Below are 15,014 nucleotides of genomic sequence, written 5' to 3' on the forward strand. Positions count from 1 at the left end.
GTCTGCGATCTGACGAAAGCAGGCGCGTTCAGCTTAGGATGGCCGTTTACAGCTTCTCGCCCTTTATACTGTGCATTTAAGCATCAATAAATCCTTTTCGGAATCGGAACGGAAGGAGGCAACAGAGCAAAATGTCAACGGCAGCCGGGATCCCCAGCCAGTGTCTCATGCCGGTACTTACCGGGCCCTAAGATCTGTACCAGTCTGCGATCTGACGAGAGCAGGCGCGTTAAGCTTAGGATGGCCGTCGACAGCTTCACACCTTGTATACTGTGGATTTAAGCATCAATAAATTCTTTTCGGAATCGGAGCGGAAGGCAGCAATAGAGCAAAATGTCAACGGCACCCGGGATTCCCAGCCAGTCTCCCATGCCAGTACTTACTGGGCCCTAATCTGGGTAGCAGTCTGCGATCTGACGAGAGCAGGCGTGTTCAGATTAGGATGGCCATTGACAGCTTCATGCTTTTTATACTGTGCATTTAAGCATCAATAAATCCTTTTCGGAATCGGAGAGGAAGGCGGCAACAGAGCAAAATGTCAATAGCACCTTGGATTGCCAGCCAGTCTCCCGTGCCCGTACTTGCCGGGCAGCAGTCTGCGATCTGACAAGAACAGGCACATTCAGCTTAGGATAGCCGTAGATGGCTTCACACCCTGTATACTGTGGATTTAAGCATCAATAAATCCTTTTCGGAATCGGAGCGGAGGGCGGCTACAGAGCAAAATGTCAACAACACCTGGGATTCCCAGCCAGTCTCCCATGCTGGTACTTACCGGGCCCTAAGCTAGGTAGCAGTGTGCGATTTTACGAGAGCAGGCACGTTCAGCTTAGGATGGCCGTTGACAGCTTCACGCCCTTTATACTGTGCATTTAAGCATCAATAAATCATTTTCCGAATCGGAGCGGAAGGCGGCAACAGAGCAAAATGTCAACTGCACCCAGGATTCCCAGCCAGTCTCCCATGCCGCTACTTACTGGGCCCTAAGCTGGGTAGCAGTCTGCGATCTGACGAGAGCAGGCGCGTTCAGCTTAGGATGGCCGTTGACATCTTTATGCCTTGTATATTGTGGATTTAAGCATCAATAAATATTTTTATTAATCGGAGAAGAAGGCGGCAACAGAGCAAAATGTCAATGGCACCTTGGATTGCCAGCCAGTCTCCCATGCCGGTATCTGCCGGGCAGCAGTCTGCGATCTGAGGACAGCAGGCACGTTCAGACTTAGGATGGCCGTTGACAGCTTCACACCCTGTATATTGTGGATTTAAGCATCAATAGATCCTTTTCCGAATTGGATCGGAAAGAGAGCAGGCGCGTTCAGCTTAGGATGGCCATTGACAGCTTCATGCTTTTTATACTGTGCATTTAAGCATCAATAAATCCTTTTCAGAATCGGAACGGAAGGCGGCAACAGAGCAAAATGTCAACTGCACTCGGGATTCCCAGCCAGTCACCCATGCCGGTACTTACTGGGCCCTAAGCTGGGTAGCAGTCTGCGACCTGAGGAGAGCAGGCACGTTCAGGCTTAGGATGGCCGTTGACAGCTTCACACTTTGTATACTGTGGATTTAAGCATCAATAAATAATTTTCGGAATCGGAGCAGAAACAGAGCAAAATGTCAACTGCACCCGGGTTTCCCAGCCAGTCTCCCATGCTGGTACTTACCAGGCCCTAAGCTGGGTAGCAGTCTGCGATCTGACGAGGGCAGGCGCGTTCAGCTTAGGATGGCCGTTGACGGCTTCACACTTTGTATACTGTGGATTTAAGCATCAATAAATAATTTTCGGAATCGGAGCAGAAACAGAGCAAAATGTCAACTGCACCCGGGATTCCCAGTCAGTCTCCCATGCTGGTACTTACCAGGTCCGAAGCTGGGTAGCAGTCTGCGATTTGATGAGAACAGGCGCATTCAGCTTAGGATGGCCATAGACATCTTCATGCCCTGTATACTGTGGATTTAAGCATCAATAAATCCTTTTCGGAATCGGAACGGAAGGCGGCAACAGAGCAAAATGTCAACGGCAGCCGGGATTCCCAGCCAGTGTCCCATGCCGGTACTTACCGGGCCCTAAGATCTGTACCAGTCTGCGATCTGACGAGAGCAGGCGCGTTAAGCTTAGGATGGCCGTCGACAGCTTCACACCTTGTATACTGTGGATTTAAGCATCAATAAATTCTTTTCGGAATCGGAGCGGAAGGCAGCAATAGAGCAAAATGTCAACGGCACCTGGGAATCCCAGCCAGTCTCCCATGCCAGTACTTACCGGGCCCTAAGCTGGGTAGCAGTCTGCGATCTGACGAGAGCAGGCGCGTTCAGCTTACGATGGCCATTGACAGCTTCATGCTTTTTATACTGTGCATTTAAGCATCAATAAATCCTTTTCGGAATCGGAGAGGAAGGCGGCAACAGAGCAAAATGTCAATAGCACCTTGGATTGCCAGCCAGTCTCCCGTGCCCGTACTTGCCGGGCAGCAGTCTGCGATCTGACAAGAACAGGCACATTCAGCTTAGGATAGCCGTAGACGGCTTCACACCCTGTATACTGTGGATTTAAGCATCAATAAATCCTTTTCGGAATCGAAGCGTAAGGCGGCTACAGAGCAAAATGTCAACAACACCTGGGATTCCCAGCCAGTCTCCCATGCTGGTACTTACCAGGCCCTAAGATTGGTAGCAGTCTGCGATCTGACGAGAGCAGGCGCGTTCAGCTTAGAATGGCCGTTGACAGCTTCACGCTTTGTATACTGTGGATTTAAGCATCAATAAATAATTTTCGGAATCGGAGAGGAAGGCGGCAACAGAGCAAAATGTCAATGGCACCTTGGATTGCCAGCCAGTCTCCCATGCCGATAACTGCCGGGCAGCAGTCTGCGATATGAGGAGAGCAGGCATGTTCAGGCTTAGGATGGCCGTTGACAGCTTCACACCCTGTATATTGTGGATTTAAGCATCAATAAATCCTTTTCCGAATCGGAGCGGAAGGTGGCAACAGATTAAAATGTCAACTGCACCCGGGATTCCCAGCCAGTCTACAATGCTGGTACTTACCGGGCCCTAAGCTGGGTAGCAGACTGCGATCTGATGAGAGCAGGCGCGTTCAGCTTAGGATGGCCGTTGACAGCTTCACACTTTGTATACTGTGGATTTAAGCATCAATAAATAATTTTCGGAATCGGAGCAGAAACAGAGCAAAATGTCAACGGCAGCCGGGATTCCCAGGCAGTCTCCCATGCTGGTACTTACCAGGCCCGAAGCTGGGTAGCAGTCTGCGATCTGACGAGAACAGGCGCATTCAGCTTAGGATGGCCGTAGACATCTTCACACCCTGTATACTGTGAATTTAAGCATCAATAAATCCTTTTCGGAATCGGAGCGTAAGGCGGCAACAGAGCAAAATGTCAACGGCAGCCGGGATTCCCAGCCAGTGTCCCATGCCGGTACTTACCGGGCCCTAAGATCTGTACCAGTCTGCGATCTGACGAGAGCAGGCGCGTTCAGCTTAGGATGGCCGTTTACAGCTTCTCGCCCTTTATACTGTGCATTTAAGCATCAATAAATCCTTTTCGGAATCGGAACGGAAGGCGGCAACAGAGCAAAATGTCAACGGCAGCCGGGATTCCCAGCCAGTGTCTCATGCCGGTACTTACCGGGCCCTAAGATCTGTACCAGTCTGCGATCTGACGAGAGCAGGCGCGTTAAGCTTAGGATGGCCGTCGACAGCTTCACACCTTGTATACTGTGGATTTAAGCATCAATAAATTCTTTTCGGAATCGGAGCGGAAGGCAGCAATAGAGCAAAATGTCAACGGCACCCGGGATTCCCAGCCAGTCTCCGATGCCAGTACTTACTGGGCCCTAAGCTGGATAGCAGTCTGCGATCTGACGAGAGCAGGCGCGTTCAGATTAGGATGGCCATTGACAGCTTCATGCTTTTTATACTGTGCATTTAAGCATCAATAAATCCTTTTCGAAATCGGAGAGGAAGGCGGCAACAGAGCAAAATGTCAATAGCACCTTGGATTGCCAGCCAGTCTCCCATGCCCGTACTTGCCGGGCAGCAGTCTGCGATCTGACAAGAACAGGCACATTGAGCTTAGGATAGCCGTAGACGGCTTCACACCCTGTATACTGTGGATTTAAGCATCAATAAATCCTTTTCGGATTCGGAGCGGAAGGCGGCTACAGAGCAAAATGTCAACAACACCTGGGATTCCGAGCCAGTTTCCCATGCTGGTACTTTCCAGGCCCTAAGCTAGGTAGCAGTCTGCGATCTGACGAGAGCAGGCACGTTTAGCTTAGGATGGCCGTTGACAGCTTCACGCCCTTTATACTGTGCGTTTAAGCATCAATAAATCATTTTCCGAATCGGAGCGGAAGGCGGCAACAGAGCAAAATGTCAACTGCACCCGGGATTCCCAGCCAGTCTCCCATGCCGGTACTTACTGGGTCCTAAGATGGGTAGCAGTCTGCGATCTGACGAGAGCAGGCGCGTACAGCTTAGGATGGCCGTTTACATCTTTACGCCTTGTATATTGTGGATTTAAGCATCAATAAATATTTTTATTAATCGGAGAAGAAGGCGGCAACAGAGCAAAATGTCAATGGCACCTTGGATTGCCAGCCAGTCTCCCATGCCGGTATCTGCCGGGTAGCAGTCTGCGATCTGAAGACAGCAGGCACGTTCAGTCTTAGGATGGCCGTTGACAGCTTCACACCCTGTATATTGTGGATTTAAGCATCAATAGATCCTTTTCCGAATTGGATCGGAAGGCGGCAACAGATTAAAATGTCAACTGCACCCGGGATTCCCAGCCAGTCTCCCATGCTGGTACTTACCAGGCCCTAAGCTGGGTAGCAGTCTGCGATCTGACGAGAGCAGGCGCGTTCAGCTTAGGATGGCCGTTGACAGCTTCACACTTTGCACACTTTGTATACTGTGCATTTAAGCATCAATAAATCCTTTTCGGAATCGGAACGGAAGGCGGCAACAGAGCAAAATGTCAACGACAGCCGGGATTCCCAGCCAGTTTCCCATGCCGGTACTTACCGGGCCCTAAGATCTGTACCAGTCTGCGATCTGACGAGAGCAGGCACGTTAAGCTTAGGATGGCCGTCGACAGCTTCACACCTTGCATACTGTGGATTTAAGCATCAATAAATTCTTTTCGGAATCGGAGCGGAGGGCAGCAATAGAGCAAAATGTCAAAGGCACCTGGGATTCCCAGCCAGTCTCCCATGCCAGTACTTACCAAGCCCTAAGCTGGGTAGCAGTCTGCGATCTGACAAGAGCAGGCGCGTTCAGCTTAGGATGGCCATTGACAGCTTCATGCTTTTTATACTGTGCATTTAAGCATCAATAAATCCTTTTCGGAATCGGAGAGGAAGGCGGCAACAGAGCAAAATGTCAATAGTTCCTTGGATTGCCAGCCAGTCTCCCATGCCCGTACTTGCCGGGCAGCAGTCTGCAATCTGACAAGAACAGGCACATTCAGCTTAGGATAGACAAAGACGGCTTCACACCCTGTATACTGTGGATTTAAGCATCAATAAATCCTTTTCGAAATCGAAGCGGAAGGCGGCTACAGAGCAAAATGTCAAAGGCACCTGGGATTCCCAGCCAGTCTCCCATGCCAGTACTTACCAGGCCCTAAGCTGGGTAGCAGTCTGCGATCTGACAAGAGCAGGTGCGTTCAGCTTAGGATGGCCATTGACAGCTTCATGCTTTTTATACTGTGCATTTAAGCATCAATAAATCCTTTTCGGAATCGGAACGGAAGGCGGCAACAGAGCAAAATGTCAATAGCACCTTGGATTGCCAGCCAGTCTCCCATGCCCGTACTTGCCGGGCAGCAGTCTGCGATCTGACAAGAACAGGCACATTCAGCTTAGGATAGCCGTAGACGGCTTCAAACCCTGTATACTGTGGATTTAAGCATCAATAAATCCTTTACGGAATCGGAGCGGAAGGCGGCTACAGAGCAAAATGTCAACAACACCTGGGATTCCCAGCCAGTCTCCCATGCTGGTACTTACCGGGCCCTAAGCTTGGTAGCAGTCTGCGATCTGATGAGAGCAGGCGCGTTCAGCTTAGGATGGCCGTTAACAGCATCACGCCCTTTATACTGTGCATTTAAGCATCAATAAATCCTTTTCCGAATCGGAGCGGAAGGCGGCAACAGAGCAAAATGTCAATGGCAGCCGGGATTCCCAGCCAGTGTCCCATGCCGGTACTTACCGGGCCCTAAGATCTGTACCAGTCTGCGATCTGACGAGAGCAGGCGCGTTAAGCTTAGGATGGCCGTTGACAGCTTCACACCTTGTATACTGTGGATTTAAGCATCAATAAATTATTTTCGGAATCGGAGCGGAAGGCAGCAATAGAGCAAAATGTCAACGGCACCTGGGATTCCCAGCAAGTCTGCCATGCCAGTACTTACCGGGCCGTAAGCTGGGTAGCAGTCTGCGATCTGACGAGAGCAGGCGCGTTCAGCTTACGACGGCCATTGACAGCTTCATGCTTTTTATACTGTGCATTTAAGCATCAATAAATCCTTTTCGGAATCGGAAAGGAAGGCGGCAACAGAGCAAAATGTCAATAGCACCTTGGATTCCCAGCCAGTCTCCCATGCCTGTACTTGCCGGGCAGCAGTCTGCGATCTGACAAGAACAGGCACATTCAGCTTAGGATAGCCGTAGACGGCTTCACACCCTGTATACTGTGGATTTAAGCATCAATAAATCATTTTCGAAATCGAAGCGGAAGGCGGCTACAGAGCAAAATGTCAACAACACCTGGGATTCCCAGCCAGTCTCCCATGCTGGTACTTACCGGGCCCTAAGCTGGGTAGCAGTCTGCGATCTGACGAGAGCAGGCGCGTTCAGCTTAGGATGGCCGTTGACAGCTTCACACTTTGTATACTGTGGATTTAAGCATCAATAAATAATTTTCGGAATCGGAGCAGAAACAGAGCAAAACGTCAACGGCAACCGGGATTCCCAGCCAGTCTCCCATGCTGGTACTTACCAGGCCCTAAGCTGAGTAGCATTCTGCGATCTGACGAGCGCAGGCGCGTTCAGCTTAAGATGGCCGTTGACAGCTTCACACTTTGTATACTGTGGATTTAAGCATCAATAAATAATTTTCGGAATCGGAGAAGAAACAGAGCAAAATGTCAACTTCACCCGGGATTCCCAGCCAGTCTCCCATGTTGGTACTTACCAGGCCCGAAGCTGGGAAGCAGTCTGCGATCTGACGAGAACAGGCGCATTCAGCTTAGGATGGCTGTAGACATCTTCACACCCTGTATACTGTGGATTTAAGCATCAATAAATCCTTTTCGGAATCGAAGCGGAAGGCGGCTTTAGAGCAAAATGTCAACAACACCTGGGATTCCCAGCCAGTCTCCCATGCTGGTACTTACCGGGCCCTAAGCTGGGTAGCAGTCTGCGATCTGACGAGAGCAGGCGCGTTCAGCTTAGGATGGCCGTTGACAGCTTCACGCCCTTTATACTGTGCATTTAAGCATCAATAAATCCTTTTCCGAATCGGAGCGGAAGGCGGCAACAGATTAAAATGTCAACTGCACCCGGGATTCCCAGCCATTCTCCCATGCTGGTACTTACCAGGCCCTAAGCTGGGTAGCAGTCTGCGATCTGACGAGAGCAGGCGCGTTCAGCTTAGGATGGCCGTTGACAGCTTCGCACTTTGTATACTGTGGATTTAAGCATCAATAAATAATTTTCGGAATCGGAACAGAAACAGAGCAAAATGTCAACTGCACCCGGGATTCCCAGCCAGTCTCCCATGCTGGAACTTACCGGGCCCTAAGCTGGGTATCAGTCTGCGATCTGACGAGAGCAGGCGCGTTCAGCTTTGGATGGCCGTTGACAGCTTCTCGCCCTTTATACTGTGCATTTAAGCATCAATAAATCGTTTTTCGGAATCGGAACGGAAGGCGGCAATAGAGCAAAATGTCAACGGCACCTGGGATTCCCAGCCAGTCTCCCATGCCAGTACTTTCCGGGCCCTAAGCTGGGTAGCAGTCTGCGATCTGTCGAGAGCAGGCGCCTTCAGCTTACGATGGCCATTGACAGCTTCATGCTTTTTATACTGTGCATTTACGCATCAATAAATCCTTTTCGGAATCAGAGAGGAAGGCGGCAACAGAGCAAAATGTCAATAGCACCTTGGATTGCCAGCCAGTCTCCCATGCCCGTACTTGCCGGGCAGCAGTCTGCGATCTGACAAGAACAGGCACATTCAGCTTAGGATAGCCGTAGACGGCTTCACACCCTGTATACTGTGGATTTAAGCATCAATAAATCCTTTTCGGAATCGAAGCGGAAGGCGGCTACAGAGCAAAATGTCAACAACACCTGGGATTCCCAGCCAGTCTCCCAAGCTGGTACTTACCGGGCCCTAAGCTGGGTAGCAGTCTGCGATCTGACGAGAACAGGCGCATTCAGCTTAGGATGGCCGTAGACATCTTCACACCCTGTATACTGTGGATTTAAGCATCAATAAATCCTTTTTCGGAATCGGAGCGAAAGGCGGCAACATAGCAAAATGTCAACGACACCTGGGATTCCCAGCCAGTCTCCCATGCTGGTACTTACCGGGCCCTAAGCTGGGTAGCAGTCTGCGATCTGACGAGAGCAGGCGCGTTCAGCTTAGGATGGCCGTTGACAGCTTCTCGCCCTTTATACTGTGCATTCAGGCATCAATAAATCCTTTTCGGAATCGGAGCGGAAGGCGGCAAAAGAGCAAAATGTCAACGGCAGCCGGGATTCCCAGCCAGTGTCCCATGCCAGTACTTACCAGGCCCTAAGCTGGGTAGCAGTCTGCGATCTGACGAGAGCAGGCGCGTTCAGCTTAGGATGGCCATTGACAGCTTCATGATTTTTATACTGTGCATTTAAGCATCAATAAATCCTTTTCGGAATCGGAACGGAAGGCGGCAACAGAGCAAAATGTCAACTGCACCCGGGATTCCCAGCCAGTCTCCCATGTTAGTACTTGCCGGGCAGCAGTCTGCGATCTGACAAGAACAGGCACATTCAGCTTAGGACAGCCGTAGACGGCTTCACACCCTGTATACTGTGGATTTAAGCATCAAAAAATCCTTTTCGGAATCGGAGCGGAAGGCGGCTACAGAGCAAAATGTCAACAACACCTGGGATTGCCAGCCAGTCTCCCATGCTGGTACTTACCGGGCCCTAAGCTGGGTAGCAGTCTGCGATCTGACGAGAGCAGGCGCGTTCAGCTTAGGATGGCCGTTGACAGCTTCACGCCCTTTATACTGTGCATTTAAGCATCAATAAATCCTTTTCCGAATCGGAGCGGAAGGCAGCAACAGATTAAAATGTCAACTGCACCCGGGATTCCCAGCCAGTCTCCCATGCTGGTACTTACCAGGCCCTAAGCTGGGTAGCAGTCTGCGATCTGACGAGCGCAGGCGCGTTCAGCTTAGGATGGCCGTTGACAGCTTCACACTTTGTATACTGTGCATTTAAGCATCAATAAATCCTTTTCGGAATCGGAACGGAAGGCGGCAACAGAGCAAAATGTCAACGGCAACCGGGATTCCCAGCCAGTCTCCCATGCCAGTACTTACCAGGCCCTAAGCTGGGTAGCAGTCTGCGATGTGACGAGAGCAGGCGCGTTCAGCTTAGGATGGCCATTGACAGCTTCATGATTTTTATACTGCGCATTTAAGCACCAATAAATCCTTTTCGGAATCGGAGAGGAAGGCGGCAACAGAGCAAAATGTCAACTGCACCCGGGATTCCCAGCCAGTCTCCCATGCCGGTACTTACTGGGCCCTAAACTGGGTAGCAGTCTGCAATCTGACGAGAGCAGGCGCGTTCAGCTTAGGATGGCCGTTGACATCTTTACGTGTTGTATATTGTGGATTTAAGCATCAATAAATCCTTTTCCGAATCGGAGCGGATGGCGGCAACAGATTAAAATGTCAACTGCACCCAGGATTCCAGCCAGTCTCCCATGCTGGTACTTACCAGGCCCTAAGCTGGGTAGCAGTCTGCAATCTGACGAGAGCAGGCACGTTCAGCTTAGGATGGCTGTTGACAGCTTCACACTTTGTATACTGTGGATTTAAGCATCAATAAATTATTTTCGGAATCGGAGCAAAATGTCAACTGCACTCGGGATTCCCAGCCAGTCTCCCATGCTGGTACTTACCAGGCCCGAAGCTGGGTAGCAGTCTGCGATCTGACGAGAACAGGCGCATTCAGCTTAGGATGGCCGTAGACATCTGCACACCCTGTATACTGTGGATTTAAGCATCAATAAATCCTTTTCGGAAGCGGAGCGTAAGGCGGCAACAGAGCAAAATGTCAACGACACCTGGGATTCCCAGCCAGTCTCCCATGCTGGTACTTACCGGGCCCTAAGCTGGGTAGCAGTCTGCGATCTGACGAGAGCAGGCGCGTTCAGCTTAGGATGGCCGTTGACAGCTTCTCGCCCTTTATACTGTGCATTTAAGCATCAATAAATCCTTTTCAGAATCGGAACGGAAGGCGGCAACAGAGCAAAATGTCAACGGCAGCCGGGATTCCCAGCCAGTGTCCCATGCCGGTAATTACCGGGCCCTAAGATCTGTACCAGTCTGCGATCTGACGAGAGCAGGCGCGTTAAGCTTAGGATGGCCGTCGACAGCTTCACACCTTGTATACTGTGGATTTAAGCATCAATAAATTCTTTTCGGAATTGGAGCGGAAGGCAGCAATAGAGCAAAATGTCAACGGCACCCGGGATTCCCAGCCAGTCTCCCATGCCAGTACTTACCGGGCCCTAAGCTGGGTAGCCGTCTGCGATCTGACGAGAGCAGGCGCGTTCAGCTTAGGATGGCCGTTGACATCTTCACGCCTTGTATATTGTGGATTTAAGCATCAATAAATATTTTTATTAATCGGAGAGGAAGGCGGCAACAGAGCAAAATGTCAATGGCACCTTGGATTGCCAGCCAGTCTCCCATGCCGGTAACTGCCAGGCAGCAGTCTGCGATCTGAGGAGAGCAGGCACGTTCAGGCTTAGGATGGCCGTTGACAGCTTCACACCCTGTATATTGTGGATTTAAGCATCAATAAATCCTTTTCCGAATCGGAGCGGAAGGCGGCAACAGATTAAAATGTCAACTGCACCCGGGATTCCCAGCCAGTCTCCCATGTTGGTACATACCAGGCCCTAAGCTGGGTAGCAGTCTGCTATCTGACGAGCACAGGCGCGTTCAGCTTAGGATGGCCGTTGACAGCTTCACACTTTGTATACTGTGGATTTAAGCATCAATAAATAATTTTCGGAATCGGAGCAAAATGTCAACTGCACCCGGAATTCCCAGCCAGTCTCCCATGCTGGTACTTACCAGGCCCGAAGCTGGGTAGCAGTCTGCGATCTGACGAGAGCAGGCGCGTTCAGCTTAGGATGGCCGTTGACAGCTTCATGCCTTGTATATTGTTGATTTAAGCATCAATAAATATTTTTATTAATCGAAGAGGAAGGCGGCAACAGAGCAAAATGTCAATGGCACCTTGGATTGCCAGCCAGTCTCCCATGCCGGTAACTGCCGGGCAGTAGTCTGCGATCTGAGGAGGGCAGGCACGTTCAGGCTTAGGATGGCCGTTGACAGCTTCACACCTTGTGTATTGTGGATTTAAGCATCAATAAATCCTTTTCCGAATCGGAGCGGAAGGCTGCAACAGATTAAAATGTCAACTGCACCTGGGATTCCCAGCCAGTCTCCCATGCCAGTACCTACTGGGCCCCAAGCTGGGTAGCAGTCTGCGATCTGACGAGAGCAGGCGCGTTCAGCTTAGGATGGCCATTGACAGCTTCATGATTTTTATACTGTGCATTTAAGCATCAATAAATCCTTTTCGGAATCGGAAGGGAAGGCGGCAACAGAGCAAGATGTCAACTGCACCCGGGATTCCCAGCCAGTCTCCCATGCCGGTACTTACTGGGCCCTAAGCTGGGTAGCAGTCTGCGATATGACGAGAGCAGGCGCGTTCAGCTTAGGATGGCCATTGACAGCTTCATGCTATTTATACTGTGCATTTAAGCATCAATAAATCCTTTTCGGAATCGGAACGGAAGGCGGCAACAGAGCATAATGTCAACTGCACCCGGGATTCCCAGCCAGTCTCCCATGCCGGTACTTACTGGGCCCTAAGCTGGGTAGCAGTCTGCGATCTGACGAGAGCAGGCGCGTTCAGCTTAGGATGGCCGTTGACATCTTCACGCCTTGTATATTGTGGATTTAAGCATCAATAAATATTTTTATTAATCGGAGAAGAAGGCGGCAACAGAGCAAAATGTCAATGGCACCTTGGATTGCCAGCCAGTCTCCCATGCCGGTATCTGCCGGGCAGCAGTCTGCGATCTGAAGACAGCAGGCACGTTCAGGCTTAGGATGGCCGTTGACAGCTTCACACCCTGTATATTGTGGATTTAAGCATCAATAGATCCTTTTCCGAATTGGATCGGAAGGCGGCAACAGATTAAAATGTCAACTGCACCCGGGATTCCCAGCCAGTCTCCCATGCTAGTACTTACCAGGCCCTAAGCTGGGTAGCAGTCTGCGATCTGACGAGAGCAGGCGAGTTCAGCTTAGGATGGCCGTTGACAGCTTCACACTTTGCACACTTTGTATACTTTGTATACTGTGCATTTAAGCATCAATAAATCCTTTTCGGAATCGGAACGGAAGGCGGCAACAGAGCAAAATTTCAACGACAGCCGGGATTCCCAGCCAGTTTCCCATGCCGGTACTTACCGGGCCCTAAGATCTGTACCAGTCTGCGATCTGACGAGAGCAGGCACGTTAAGCTTAGGATGGCCGTCGACAGCTTCACACCTTGCATACTGTGGATTTAAGCATCAATAAATTCTTTTCGGAATCGGAGCGGAGGGCAGCAATAGAGCAAAATGTCAAAGGCACCTGGGATTCCCAGCCAGTCTCCCATGCCAGTACTTACCAGGCCCTAAGCTGGGTAGCAGTCTGCGATCTGACAAGAGCAGGCGCGTTCAGCTTAGGATGGCCATTGACAGCTTCATGCTTTTTATACTGTGCATTTAAGCATCAATAAATCCTTTTCGGAATCGGAGAGGAAGGCGGCAACAGAGCAAAATGTCAATAGTTCCTTGGATTGCCAGCCAGTCTCCCATGCCCGTACTTGCCGGGCAGCAGTCTGCAATCTGACAAGAACAGGCACATTCAGCTTAGGATAGACAAAGACGGCTTCACACCCTGTATACTGTGGATTTAAGCATCAATAAATCCTTTTCGGAATCGAAGCGGAAGGCGGCTACAGAGCAAAATGTCAACAACAACTGGGATTCCCAGCCAGTCTCCCATGCTGGTACTTACCGGGCCCTAAGCTGGGTAGCAGTCTGCAATCTGACGAGAGCAGGCGCATTCAGCTTAGGATGGCCGTTGACAGCTTCACACTTTGTATACTGTGGATTTAAGCATCAATAAATAATTTTCGGAATCGGAGCAAAATGTCAACGGCAACCGGGATTCCCAGCCAGTCTCCCATGCCGGTACTTACCAGGCCCGAAGCTGGGTAGCAGTCTGCGATCTGACGAGAACAGGCGCATTCAGCTTAGGATGGCCGTAGACATCTTCATACCCTGTATACTGTGGATTTAAGCATCAATAAATCCTTTTCGGAATCGGAGAGGATGGCGGCAACAGAACAAAATTTCAGCGACACCTGGGATTCCCAGCCAGTCTCCCATGCTGGTACTTACCGGGCCCTAAGCTGGGTAGCAGTCTGCGATCTGACGAGAGCAGGCGCGTTCAGCTTAGGATGGCCGTTTACAGCTTCTCGCCCTTTATACTGTGCATTTAAGCATCAATAAATCCTTTTCGGAATCGGAACGGAAGGCGGCAACAGAGCGAAATGTCAACGGCAGCCGGGATTCCCAGCCAGTCTCCCATGCTGGTACTTACCGGGCCCTAAGCTAGGTAGCAGTCTGCGATCTGACGAGAGCAGGCACGTTCAGGCTTAGGATGGCCGTTGACAGCTTCACGCCCTTTATACTGTGCGTTTAAGCATCAATAAATCATTTTCCGAATCGGAGCGGAAGGCGGCAACAGAGCAAAATGTCAACTGCACCCGGGATTCCCAGCCAGTCTCCCATGCCGGTACTTACTGGGCCCTAAGCTGGGTAGCAGTCTGCGATCTGACGAGAGCAGGCGCGTTCAGCTTAGGATGGCCGTTGACATCTTTACGCCTTGTATATTGTGGATTTAAGCATCAATAAATATTTTTATTAATCGGAGAAGAAGGCGGCAACAGAGCAAAATGTCAATGGCACCTTGGATTGCCAGCCAGTCTCCCATGCCGATATCTGCCGGGCAGCAGTCTGCGATCTCAGGACAGCAGGCACAGGATGGCCGTTGACAGCTTCACACCCTGTATATTGTGGATTTAAGCATCAATAGATCCTTTTCTGAATTGGATCGGAAGGCGGCAACAGATTATAATGTCAACTGCACCCGGGATTCCCAGCCAGTCTCCCATGCTGGCACTTACCAGGCCCTAAGCTGGGTAGCAGTCTGCGATCTGACGAGAGCAGGCGCGTTCAGCTTAGGATGGCCGTTGACAGCTTCACACTTTGTATACTGTGCATTTAAGCATCAATAAATCCTTTTCGGAATCGGAACGGAAGGCGGCAACAGAGCAAAATGTCAACGGCAGCCGGGATTCCCAGCCAGTGTCCCATGCCGGTACTTACCGGGCCCTAAGATCTGTACCAGTCTGCGATCTGACGAGAGCAGGCGCGTTAAGCTTAGGATGGCCGTCGACAGCTTTACACCTTGTATGCTGTGGATTTAAGCATCAATAAATTCTTTTCGGAATCGGAGCGGAAGGCAGCAATAGAGCAAAATGTCAACGGCAACCAGGATTCCCAGCCAGTCTCCCATGCCAGTACTTACCGGGCCCTAAGCTGGGTAGCCGTCTGCGATCTGACGAGAGCAGGC

The 15,014-nt window shown here is 50.6% G+C and overlaps 9 pseudogenes; all 9 read right to left on the minus strand.

Annotated features, from left to right (window-relative positions):
• Positions 1–3,197: 3,197 nt before the first annotated feature.
• LOC130352165 (5S ribosomal RNA) lies at positions 3,198–3,317 on the minus strand (annotated as a pseudogene).
• Positions 3,318–4,790: 1,473 nt separating this feature from the next.
• LOC130350294 (5S ribosomal RNA) lies at positions 4,791–4,910 on the minus strand (annotated as a pseudogene).
• Positions 4,911–5,595: 685 nt separating this feature from the next.
• On the minus strand, positions 5,596–5,715 carry LOC130352570 (5S ribosomal RNA; annotated as a pseudogene).
• A 1,068-nt stretch (positions 5,716–6,783) lies between these two features.
• On the minus strand, positions 6,784–6,903 carry LOC130319914 (5S ribosomal RNA; annotated as a pseudogene).
• A 472-nt stretch (positions 6,904–7,375) lies between these two features.
• On the minus strand, positions 7,376–7,495 carry LOC130319925 (5S ribosomal RNA; annotated as a pseudogene).
• Positions 7,496–8,570: 1,075 nt separating this feature from the next.
• Positions 8,571–8,690, minus strand: LOC130313683 (5S ribosomal RNA; annotated as a pseudogene).
• A 1,667-nt stretch (positions 8,691–10,357) lies between these two features.
• LOC130313694 (5S ribosomal RNA) lies at positions 10,358–10,477 on the minus strand (annotated as a pseudogene).
• Positions 10,478–10,761: 284 nt separating this feature from the next.
• On the minus strand, positions 10,762–10,881 carry LOC130322796 (5S ribosomal RNA; annotated as a pseudogene).
• Positions 10,882–11,338: 457 nt separating this feature from the next.
• On the minus strand, positions 11,339–11,458 carry LOC130352142 (5S ribosomal RNA; annotated as a pseudogene).
• Positions 11,459–15,014: the final 3,556 nt, after the last annotated feature.

The sequence above is a fragment of the Hyla sarda genome, chromosome 1, assembly GCF_029499605.1.
Source record: "Hyla sarda isolate aHylSar1 chromosome 1, aHylSar1.hap1, whole genome shotgun sequence".
Classification (NCBI taxonomy): domain Eukaryota; kingdom Metazoa; phylum Chordata; class Amphibia; order Anura; family Hylidae; genus Hyla; species Hyla sarda.